The 12,519-nt window shown below is 35.5% G+C and overlaps 3 protein-coding genes and 1 long non-coding RNA gene across 9 annotated transcripts in view; 2 read left to right on the forward strand and 2 right to left on the reverse strand.

The window, feature by feature from the left end:
- The window catches only part of LOC139970087 (uncharacterized), an 853,056-nt gene that overhangs the window by 790,070 nt on the left and 50,467 nt on the right, over window positions 1-12,519 (reverse strand). The gene's annotated exons all lie outside the window — the stretch shown is intronic.
- The window catches only part of LOC139970036 (NLR family CARD domain-containing protein 4-like), a 554,750-nt gene that overhangs the window by 117,969 nt on the left and 424,262 nt on the right, over window positions 1-12,519 (forward strand). The gene's annotated exons all lie outside the window — the stretch shown is intronic.
- LOC139970033 (uncharacterized) overlaps window positions 1-12,519 on the forward strand; it is a 233,898-nt gene that overhangs the window by 111,296 nt on the left and 110,083 nt on the right. The window lies entirely within an intron of this gene.
- On the reverse strand, window positions 495-8,074 carry LOC139970113 (uncharacterized). The gene is made up of 2 exons (XR_011794016.1): window positions 3,303-8,074; window positions 495-1,588 (listed from the first exon to the last, which is right to left on the reverse strand). It is a non-coding gene; the product is annotated as an uncharacterized lncRNA (long non-coding RNA).

The raw sequence follows: 12,519 nt of genomic DNA on the forward strand, positions 1-12,519 counted from the left end.
GAGAACCCCACATGAATAGTTGACCTTATAGGCAGGAGCTGAAATTGGGCGATAGAGTACTTTTGAAGTGGCTCATTTTGAATAAGTGATTTTTTTTTTCTCTGAACTTGCACAATCAAAGTTAATGAGCTCTCTAATTGGTTAATTAAAGGAGTACTCCCTATTAAAAAAGCTGAAAATTGGCAGCTAAGTACTTTTGAAGGGGCAGATTTTGAAAAGGGTGTTACTTCCCTCCAAACTTGCTCAATCAAAGGTTAATTAGCTCCCCAATAAATTAAAGAGGAACCCCACATGAAAAATTAAATTTGTAGACAGGAGCTAAAATTTGGCAACTGAGTATTTTTGAAGGTGCTGATTTTGGAAGAAGTTGTTTTTCTCTGAACATGCTCGATGGAAGGTTAATTAGCTTCTCAAATAATTAAAGGGGCACCCCACATAAAAAATGAATTTGTATAGCCTATATTGGTTTGATTAAAAATACTCCACAATCATAGTATTGAAATTGCACTTTATTTTTTCCTGAAATTTACATGGTCATTGGTGAAACCAATGACTGCAATCTGAATGAATCCCAATTGAGAAACTTGAAATACCAAATTTGTTAATAGTTCAAAATTCTTGGGTTTACATGATAGTGAAAAGATCAATGATGGTACACCCCTGATAGTCTATCATCCAGTAATCATAGATTTTTCAACATAATTCATAAATGCCCTTATGTATACAGTAGCATCAATTTGAAGAAGATTTTGTAGACAAATGGAAAGACAGAATAAAATTGATAGAGGGAGTACAGAAGACGATCACTATACTTGTGATGCATGATACAATGTTCTCAGTCTAGTGTGGTCATCTGCTGTGGCATGTGTGGTACGTGCATCCAACTCATCAGAAGTAGTAGTGCTGCATTCTGAAGTGGGAGTTTGGAATTGTTCTGCTACTCTCTCAACAACATTAATATCTTTGGCATAGACAATTTCACTTTCAAACCTCTTTGATGGTTTCACAAACACCAGATTATGAAACCGTGTCCTCAGCTGAACTTTCAGTCGTTGTGTTGTGAAATGTGAAGCATCAAGAGCCTGTGTGTTCTTGACTATTTGACGAAACAACACATTTAGAGTCTTGAGACGGAGGATTTTCGGGCCTATAATAAGGCGGGCTGTTACAATTGACTTTGCAAAAACTTTGAATGATGGTTCAAATTTGCTTTCCTTCTCAGCTGTTGACTTCTTTTCAGTGACACCACGTGTAAAGTTATGGTATCGGACTTCAACTGCAACCAAATCTTTGTGTTCAATCTGCAGTAGGATCCTGTGATCACCATGGAGTCGTGCAGCTTCCAGCAAAATGTGTGCCTCTTTCCTTTCACAGGTCGTTAACTTTAATTTACTTCTGGCTCCAGTTATAGTCTTGAGATACACATCTTTCTGACAAATCAGACACACATTCGAGAGCACATCTTTTCGGTGTTTATCATGCTGTGGAGTTTTGAAACTGGACCTCAAGACCTTCGAACCACTGGTTGATGCCTGTAAAAGTATTGATGCGTCCCCTTCATTACCGCAATCAGACTCGATATCAGCATCTGTGTGAAAAATTAAGTAAGGTGTCCATTAGAACCAGATACCATATAGATCACCACTTCCAACCAGAGATGACTGGAACAACAAACTCTCCCAACTTCAACTCCTCATAAGACACTATGGGACTTAATGATTGTGTAGGACTTTACCTCTAGGCCTATGTTTAACTTTCCTAGCATCTGAGTATCTTTAGCCGAGGAGTAATTACCAGCCTAAGCTACATGATGATTAAAACCTAAGAGTAAACTACCCACTATGGACCATATGTACACAAAAAGGCCAACAACCACTTTCAGAAATTGTGAAATCAAACAGATGTGCAACTAGGCAAAAGGTTTGGGCTATGACGCAAGCCCCCTCCCCACCCCCACTCATGGTAGCTCCTTGGTTTTAAGATCATTGTGATGTATTGAAGTCAGCTAGTTATGGTATCCTAAAACCATATGATCTCAACCGTGGAAAACATCAATATTTCTTTTTACTCCGAAGGGTTGTGTGAATGGGCGTGAGCCTAAACTCTCCCAGTTCCTTGTGGTCAGGGGTTGCCTAAACCAAATTATTTTGTCAGACACCTTTTAGGGGGGAGCAGCACCTGGTTTTTGCATGGGAAATTTGTAGGGGGCATGTGCCCAGCCTCATTTGCAACACTATTGCTACTGTACCGTGCAATGTATAGCAGTGTATGGAGGAAAAAATTATTCCTTCTTTATTAAATTAAATTGGTCATTTGTCAGATCAGATCATCCATAAATATCTGGATCCCACAAATATAACAACTGATCACCACCCTACCCTCTCGCTGGTTTATTAAGCAGGACAATATGCTCATTCGGGCCCTATTCGCAGAACTAGTAAACTATAGAAATATACGTTTATCGGCCAGGTGCCGTCAGAATATGCGCCATGCACACTTCAAAAACATAGCATACAATTTTACCAAGCTATGCTTAGCTTGCTGACGTTTTCGGCTCATTTTTTTCTATCTGGCTAAACCCTAACTTATGACACACAACCAGTGGAATAATTATGAATAAAATTCTACCAAATATATGAGACAACATTATCAAAGGGGCACAACTCCAAAATACTCCAACAACAAACCATTACTGCGACTTTACAGGGGGCAGAGTCGCATTAACCTATATAAAATAATACATCATCTCATCACATTGACTGAACCCTCCACCAAAAAATACATTTCGGTAACTTAATTTTTAAGTTCATCAAGCTACCTAGGCCCTAATATTATTGATGAGTCATTCTCATGAAGTTCAACTGCAACTCCAAACTCATAATTTTTTTAACCATGGTACACAATATGACTTTACATTTCTTCAATTCGACTCGGCCCTGCATTCGATTTGAAAAACTTTATTATTAATTTAGTCAGACATCACAAAACATCACTGTCACTCTGTCCTCCACTAAAAATACAATGAAAAATTCAGCATTCTTCCATCATAACCAATGATAGGCTAAGCATTACCCACCCCCATTGTTTCCCAGCAAGATAAAAGGGCACTGCTTCACTAGCTGTGACTCAGCCCTCCACTGCAAATATGCAGTCAACATGGAGCTACTCTCACTTAACCACTGCATGGTAGTAAGGCCTAGCCTAGGCTTCAAGTTTTGAGTACCATAGCATAGGTATATCCTATGCTCTAGGCTAGCATAGGGGTCAAACAAATCCCTAATTTTATACATGGGCCTACTTACCTTCATCTGTTTGCAATTTTCTTCTCCTGCTTTCTGCTGTCTTTAACCTTCGTACGTTACAAATTTCTGGTAACACTCACGGTGATAACCAGAACCGGGTATAACATTAGGCTCCGTTTGTGTTAGGCTCAGGCCAAACTGTTGTGTACAGTAGTTCGCCTGGCAATTTCAACCTCAAAATAGTCTATGTTTAGCCACCGATTTTGGCATTCTATGAATTTCGACCAGCTTTTAATTTTGAAAGGTGTCAAACTCTGTTTGGTATTAGTAACGACGTGCATACAGCAAAATTTTGGAGACAATTCGTTCTCCGCGAGTGGTGTAGCTGCCATGGTGACTAACACATATAGACCTGCGCTGTGCTATATGCTAGATTGTAAATAAAATGTTACTACATGAGAGCTTCGCTGTGATTGGATTGTCGTTATTCTTACATGGCATGTGATTGGACAATAGAATGTTGCTAATAATCATACATTTTATCATATTTAAACCGTTTGAGCAGATTTTACTCAAAACAACATTCAGTTTCTTGTAACATTTTTAAAACAATACATTTTAATGCGATGTTGTCGTCCTGCCCTGAAATATTCACAAAACAAGAAGATAATCCACATCATCCCATGGTCTATACGTAATCATGTTCTTTATCATACATATTAGATATCATATGCGTAAAATCATAGTGAATTTGGTAACGATCTGTTTATGAATTTGAGATGATTAACTAAAGCTTAATAATATATCGAATGTATAAATCTTTGTTACTTTAAACGGATCAACTACTGATATTTAATACAGTGAATGTATAATCCCTTGTTACATTGAACGGGTTAACTGATGATATTGTTTGCTGCACTTACTCAGAATATACTCCTCAGTAAGAGTTCAACTGATGTTACGTTATGGTAAAACCATTCTGATGTTGCGTAAGGGTAACACCATTCTGATGTTACGTAATGTTAATACTATACTGATGTTACGTAATGGTATACCATACTGATGTTACGTAATGGTAACACCATACTGATGTTAGGTAATGGTAATAACCATACTGTTGTTACGTAATGGTAATACATACAGATGTTACGTAATGATAATACCGTACTGGTGTTACGTAATGGTAATACCATACTGATGTAACGTAATGGTAATACCATACTGATGTTACGTAATGGTAATACCATACTGATGTTACTTAATGGTAATACCATACTGATGTTACGTAATGCTAATACCATACTGATGTAACGTAATGGTAATACCATACTGATGTTACGTGAAATTAATACCATACTGATTTTACTTAATGGTAATACTATATTGATGTTACGTAATGGTAACATTAAACACTTCTAAAATCAAAGGGAATATGTGTTATTCTTTTCTCAGTTCTTTAAAGCTTATAGCGATGAATGTATAGCCAAGCGTTAAACCACCCTTTACGCTACCACCAGATAATAGAAATGCCAAGTTTACCTAAGATTCAGGAAATTACAAGTTGACCCAAAGTACACCAATTTGTGGTCAAATAAAATGAATTTGACATTATTTTTTATTTTTTATTATGTATGAGTATTATTCAATTATTCATTCTGATTTCTTTACATATTGAACATCTATTATAGGTTCATATTTTGTTTTGTTTTTTGTAAGTTTGTTACACCATCTCGAGATCCTTTACTTTTCGTCTATGTCGTTCTTTTTCCAATTTTGTGTGAAAATACTAGATATGATATAGTTAGGGAATGTAATCCTGTTCGAGATGGACAAAATGCTGCCCCTGCAGGTAGGAAAAAATGTGGGAGGAACCGAAAAATATATGAAAGTGGATAACATTTAATACGGTAGTCATGAGTACGGACAGTTACCTTCAACGTTTGAAAGCAGAACAAATCAAGAAACAAAGCAGAAAAAATATGAGACGGCAGAGAGCTTGACCTCCGCCCAAGACCTGGGATCACCCTCCCCGGGAAAATCCAGCTAATTTAGAGACCACCTGGTACCTGTACCCTGCGGAATGGTTTAACTCGCAAGCACTCTGTCCACCTGATTCCTAATCTAAAAGGCTCCTTACCTAATAAAGTCAGGCTTGTCAAGGGGAACTTTGGTTTTTAATATCCTAATCGATGGGTCCCACCTAACTAACTAACAGTTAGCAAACCCATTTGTGATATGTTTATCTAACATTTTCAGCGTCCAAGACGGATCAGAATAATCAATTTGAAATTCGTGAACCTTGGGGTGGGGGGTGGGGGTGGGGATTGAAGTGTCTTCAGATCAATGTGTTATCAATTGTACATATCTTTTACAGAGAGTATACCAAATGTGACGATGGTTGTATAATCTACCAATGTAACTTCTCAGTGAAATGATTTAAAATACTATGTTTATTCTTGTCTTTCGCCAATTACAATTAAACTTATATGTATTTTTGTATTAACTTCGAAACCATTTAATTTTTTTTTTTTTTTTTTACTCTTTGCATTTTTTCATAAAGTGATCTTATTGGAAATACATATACTGTGTTAGAGTCACTGTGTTCTCTATTATAGGTCAGCAATTGCATATTAATCTATGAGTGATCTGTTATATCGAAGTTTTGGTGTATATCGAACTTCGACTTTTCCAGTTAAAATGACGTCATTTATTTAGTTTTTTTTCTCATTTAGCTTAAATATTTCCTAAAAATTTCCTGTAGTAGTTTTGTTACAAGTAATGACATGTTATGCATCATTTACATTCACTTACAGCTACTAATTTTATATTTGTTTTTGCTTGGGTGGTTTGTGTTCTTTTTTTTTTGCCTTTGTTCATTGTTCATGGTTAATTCTGTAATCTATGGAATTTAAAGCCAACTGTAAATATAATATGTTGTATGGTTTACGATAACGTGTATATTACGTATTATAATGATCATTACATAACAATAATATTTTGGGCTAAATCAGTTAATTTAAAGGTAATGATCGGCTTTCTATTGTACTCTCCTTTATCTTATTACTACGCGAGCTAGACGTTTATATTCATGTATACTTTAGTTATGTATCTTACCTTAAATTACATTACATAAAAGACAATACAGTGACGTGTCTGTGACGTCATTCAATAATAATTCGAACAAGATAATGACAATCTGAACAGTTTGTGTACTGAAGCTTGAAATCAATGATCGTACTCTTATATGTGGTAGGTCTTGTAGTTTACCAATGGCTGAGACCAATAGTTGTTCAACAATCCAATGGAAACATTTGATCATAGGTTTTATAATGGCAAATTACTTCAGAATATTTTGCACATTGTAAGAATATTATGAAAATATCGTTATTTTGTTAATTCCACGTCATTGAGGTTTCTTATGTTTGGCTTTATTTGTCCAAGCTTTAAGACTTTTGCAAGCAAACGAACAGGTCCTATCATTTTATCACCTTATTGTGCACATATTATTGTAACTATTTCTGGGGTAATCTTCCACTAGCAAATTGCTAAGAAAAGAACATTTAAAATTAACTCTAAATCGCCTTCATGAATATCTGTTTCCATTGTATATATTATATCTGATATAACATATTGTTTATAAATGTTTCCTTAAATTTCGATTTTTCTATTGTTCTTCCTTTTTCTTTTGTCTTTTCCTTTTTTTTTGCTTCTGATATCGTTTTTACCATTCATGTCATTAAACAAAGGTAATTAGAGATCTGTTTGTTTAATGAACATAGGTAATGAGAGATAAGTTTGTTTAATGAACAAAGTTAATGAGAGATTTGTTTGTTTAATGAACATATGTAATGTAAAAGAATATAGTTGGTCAGCCATTCAGCTCGTATTCGATTAGCTGTTTCACGTGATTGACTTGGAAAAGTCAATATTTGCTAATCGTTCCGTCATCTTACTAGGGAGTATTAACACGGACCTACCACTATGTTTTGTTGTTTTCTTTGCAAAACACCTTACATTGTAACAGCCATGCATTACAACTTGTCTTCGTTTTTTCAAAAAATAAATAAACCCATATCTAGTTTGTTGTAGTCTGGTAATCATTCTGTATCTTAACTGTACTGAATTCTTACGTGACTTGCGACTACAATGACCATCGGAGATAAATTTCATTTGATCATGCTTATTACAATGTTTAATTACTATGACTCGTATGGTGGTTTGAAGGGTACAGCCGACATGTAGACCTACTGTGTCAGTACAGCACGACATCATAATTAATTTGTATATTGTTTCGAGTTTCAGACTTTCAGGAAGTTGTCAAGTTGTCGCTTTGTATTAACCTTGACAACACGTCAAACACAGGACTTAGTCGAGTTGATAAGTCACGCTAACCACTAAAATCTTGAGAAAATAATTGTCAAATTGTCGTTTTGTTTTATGTGTTTGGGACAACAACACTTCAAACACGTAATATTTGTCGAGATACCAAAAACACGATAACGTAATATGTTGACGAAAATGGATAAATTGTCGAGCTGCTGCGTTACCCCATGGAGCTAGGTAACACATGACTTGGAAATATGTCAAAATAATGACTTTCGTTGACACGTCAAGTAACAAAACAATTACAAAAATATTAGATGATCAAGATGCCGTGCTGTCTTAACTTTCACAGCACTTCAAAACTACGTTAATTTAAGACTTACATTGACATGAAACATTGACAATAAAATATCAAATTATTTGAATGTCGAGTTACATATTAAAGCAGTAAGTCTTTAACTTGTTTGCCCCTGCAGAACCGCCGTGAAATCACGATATCGAATTTTCAAATTAATAAAACTTCAAATCAAAGATTCTGTGATCCGTTTCCTTTCTTTGTCTGCTTTCTATATTATATTGCAGTGTTGGTGTTAACACAGGCACTAACTTGAACATATAATATAACTATTTTTAATGTCTACCAAAATCTTTTCCCAAACTTGGAATTATCCTTGATTTTTCTGTTGTCAAATTGTAAAGTCTATACACAAACGTCGATGTATTATTAGCCACGTGTCTTCAATCTGGTTACATGGAGCAGGCTCCTGCAATTATTCCCAAGTTTTGTCCTCGGTATTTGTTTCATGAATGTTGATCCTTGATTGGAGGATGCTTAAAATGTGTATTGTGTGGCCTATATAAATACTTTCGTCAGTATTCCGGACTGTTTGGCGTTCAATGTAAATGCATGCACACATGGATATGTGATGTAACAATTGAGATGTTTGTGGTCGTCTTCAACGTCATATTCCCTCAACCTGTAACCAGATGAATTTGTATATTTGTTATCTTAATTTGGAGGTTAATTACGATAAGTACGAAAGGAAAATATATTAAATGAAGGGGAATCTAGCGACATGTAGTTCAGTCAGCTATCTTTGAAGAAAAGGTAAAGATTTTGAATAAAAAGTTCGTCCTACTCCAGGGCCGTGCCAAACGATGCCAAACAACGTTTAAATTGATAATTGGCATAATTTAGATCAGGGCCATCTTTGAGAGACATTTAACCACTAAAAAATAGCATTTTGCTTGACTGATCTTCCATCTTCTGGTCACCCCTACATTTTGTTTATAACAAATCATGGATTTTAGCTGGCTTTTCACAAACAAAGATCAACTTTTATTTTAATGCAGTAAATGTTCTTTCAGAAGTGGTATTGTGTATAGAATACAATGATTACCAATTTCACTCGACCTCATGTGACCTTCGACAGAAATATCGAGAACTGGTGGATATTCCGCTGTCAGCGAATATGATTCTGGCCAGCTATGTAAGTTCAAAAATAGCTTGATGTCAATCAAATCCACAACATTTTGTGTATGACCTGGTATATTTTCTTCTTTGACTTAGTGAATGGCTTATATCATCCTCCACGGTGTGATTTTGTGGTCAGCAGTACAAGAGATATATCTTACTAGTTAACAGGTGACAGATTGTGGCAATTCATCCTAAGCAAGCAATATTACCAGATTGATACACAGTAAATGATAAGATAAAGATTGTTCCTTGTTTATGGGTTTAACTAGTCAACTTACTGATAGTAATCATTAATTTAATAAACACATCAAACAGAACACACATCACAGTTCAAAATACAAAAGGGAAGGCAGGGGATGGTGGCTGGAAATCTGGACACATTAGCATATATGACGCCATGACCAATTGTTGGGGCGCAAGATATGCATCACCACATATATCATGGTAAGACTGGACAGATGGGGAAGGGGAAGGGGAAGGGGCGGTGAGTTTGTATTAGATAAGTTACATTTTTTAGGTTGTACTGATGTCACATGTTGTTCAATATCTTACCATGAACATTGCCTTGCCAAAGTCAAATATAAATTAAGCAATTTTTGACTTTTGCTGGAAGTCATTGTTTTCCACGATGAATATTTTACGGAATAAACAGTCGATCCACTACAAGAGTGAGGCAAGAACGGGGTGGGTGTGGATGGCTAACGTTACCGGAACCAACGATGTTAAACCTTATCATGTTTGTTTAACGTACGGATGAAAATAATTTGACATTTAACGACACTTTAAGTAGCATTTTTGTGTGTAAATGTGTAACTGTTCATATTCCCCGACCAAGCCATGTAATGTTAAGTCCAATAATAATATTAATAATATATCTAACCATGTTAATGTGGCCGTACAATTGCCGATAAGTAATAAACTGATTGGACCAATAATACACGATAAAATACAGTTAAGTTATGTAACACACAAATTCAGTGCAATATTGTACTTCTTCATTTACAAGCCTTCCATCTGCATACATTATTTCATCATTTGATGATATCTTAATGTACCTGAACTAACTCTTAAGCATTCGTTACTTTACACATTTGTGATGACAAGAAGAATGTTCTCTCTTTGTAAATCATAAACAGCCGTATTTAGACTTATCACAAATGTTACCAAAACCTTCAGACTCCTCAAAATGATATTGCAATTAACCAAATTAAGACATCTGGTTTAAGTCGGTTAGAAAGAGTTCTTAATAAAGTACACAAAGTTTACAAATTGTAATCACCCAGATAAGCTGTTATCTAGATCTAGAACATCTAACTCTAATTTACTGTTTGTTTGAATTACGCCTTACAATGTTAACGAACAGTTTTGCTACGGTATTCCTGAAGCAAATAACAGATTCATCAAAATCATTCGAAATATTTGCTTTAAATATACAAATCATAATCTACTTAGCCTAAAACAAAATAGTCCAATGTTTCAGACTAGCATCTACACTGAAAAAATAAACTAGTCAATATTGCCACGGACTAACGTTAAATTAGTCTGTAACGTTAGCCAATGCACACGGACTACCAAAAATCTTCGTTTCATCGCTGCTTCTTAGTCAGTTTACACTGACTAAGGAAAATATAATCGCAGCTTAGTTGGTGGCGACGGACTAAGGTATTTTAACCCATGGACTAAGACCGATACGGACACCCGATTTACGCCATAATCGTAGCTTAGTCGGTGTCGACGGACTAATGTATGACGGACCACTTCGATTCACTTCAATTTGGAAACCGAGAGGCAACGGCAGCTTGCTGGACTTGGCATAGTTTCATACGATCACTCTAAGCAACTTTCAACCGTAAATCACCCAAGAAGGTCTTTAGAAGAATGGAGGTATTAACTGCCATCGTCGGCCTACCTGTTATTCCTTTAACTTGAAGGTAAAATTAAAGTTAATTGTTAGGCCACTGGCACTAGTACTGTATTATGGTTAGTGTAACGCTACCGTTGTAACGCTACTGTTGTCACGCTGGCGTTTCGCAATACACAAGTGCAATGACAGTGAGTAGCCTATAGGCTTCTATTGGGTACTGCAGTGCATTCTCAACACTAAAGTGTGCATTCTAAACACCAATTAACAATGTGTTATGTGTGTATTGGGCTAGATTGAACAGTGGCACATAATCTTCTAATTTATTCCCAAACAAATGCTGGAACTATAAGTCTCAATAGTTTATTTGAAGTCTACACTCATTTGGTAAAGATTTCCTGTAATTTCCCATGTGAATCTAAATGGGTAGGCTTTGTGATATTGAATAAGCAAGGCTAGACCTTCAAACGTACAGTCACAGTAGGCTGAACAAATTATGTTGGCTAGTCAACGGTATTATATGTTGCGAGCAGTCAGGATGCACGCTTCAGTTCTATTTAACCTTCTCATTTATCATTTTTTAGTATTTAATTTCCGGTCACACCCAGGAAACAATTGCGACATTCCTTCACGGTCGACTTGTTTACTGTAAGAAGTATTAACCGTTTTTTCTCAGGAAAGCTTGATAGTCTGAAGTTATTATAACATGTGCTTTTAGTATACTGCCAAAAGAGTAAGTTGTTGTATTTGTATTGATATTTTATGTAGAAGTAACGGAAAATTTAGTATGTTTAGTTTGGTCTAATTGCACGTTTTTTTTTCTTCTGTCCAATGTAGTGCAGGGTTCACTTGCGCGAATTCAAATTATTCTGTTTATGTATATGTATATGCATCGATTCGTAGATTATGATGTTTTTTTGACATTTATTTGTAATTCAAGCATATCTGTTTAGTAGCAAAGTTTAAAGGTTAAGATTAATTAGTTTTCTCTTTTTGATCCTAGATTGAATGAAACTCATTGACGTAAATAATTGATCAGATCATACAGTTTAACGCAGTTCCTAAAACTCTGGGTATTCTCTAGTCTTCGCCGGTCCATTATATACTTTAGTACTACTAGTAAGAATAAATCAAAACGACCGAAAGACAAACTTAGTGTAACAAAGTACTGATTCTCCTCTAGCCTAGGTCTAAACAGGCTTGTTATGTGAGCAAGCAAAATAACAACTAAAAACGATTATGCCTATAAATAAGTTGGCTCAGTGCATTTCTGTTTCTAAAATTTTATATTATTAAAGATCATAAAAACAAACAAAGATTTAGCCCATGTTTTATTATCTCTGTATTCTGGGCATTTGATTCTGGTTGCAATGGTGATGACACTCTCGTTCAAATTTTCAGCTTTATACAGTCTGCTTCAAACTTTGGGATTGTTTTTTGAGACTATAGTGGAAGCAAATCTCACATAACTTTGTGGTGACAACTTTTTTTTTGTTCTTTTTCAAATGATGAATACTTTGCTGTTTTTTTTTTTCCAGCAGGAATTGAAAAGCCAAATATCTAAGTCAACGGTGAGGTTTCCTGTGATGTACGACACCAGTGTGGAGGCAACAACA

Source organism: Apostichopus japonicus, chromosome 7, assembly GCF_037975245.1.
Source record: "Apostichopus japonicus isolate 1M-3 chromosome 7, ASM3797524v1, whole genome shotgun sequence".
Classification (NCBI taxonomy): Eukaryota; Metazoa; Echinodermata; class Holothuroidea; order Aspidochirotida; family Stichopodidae; genus Apostichopus; species Apostichopus japonicus.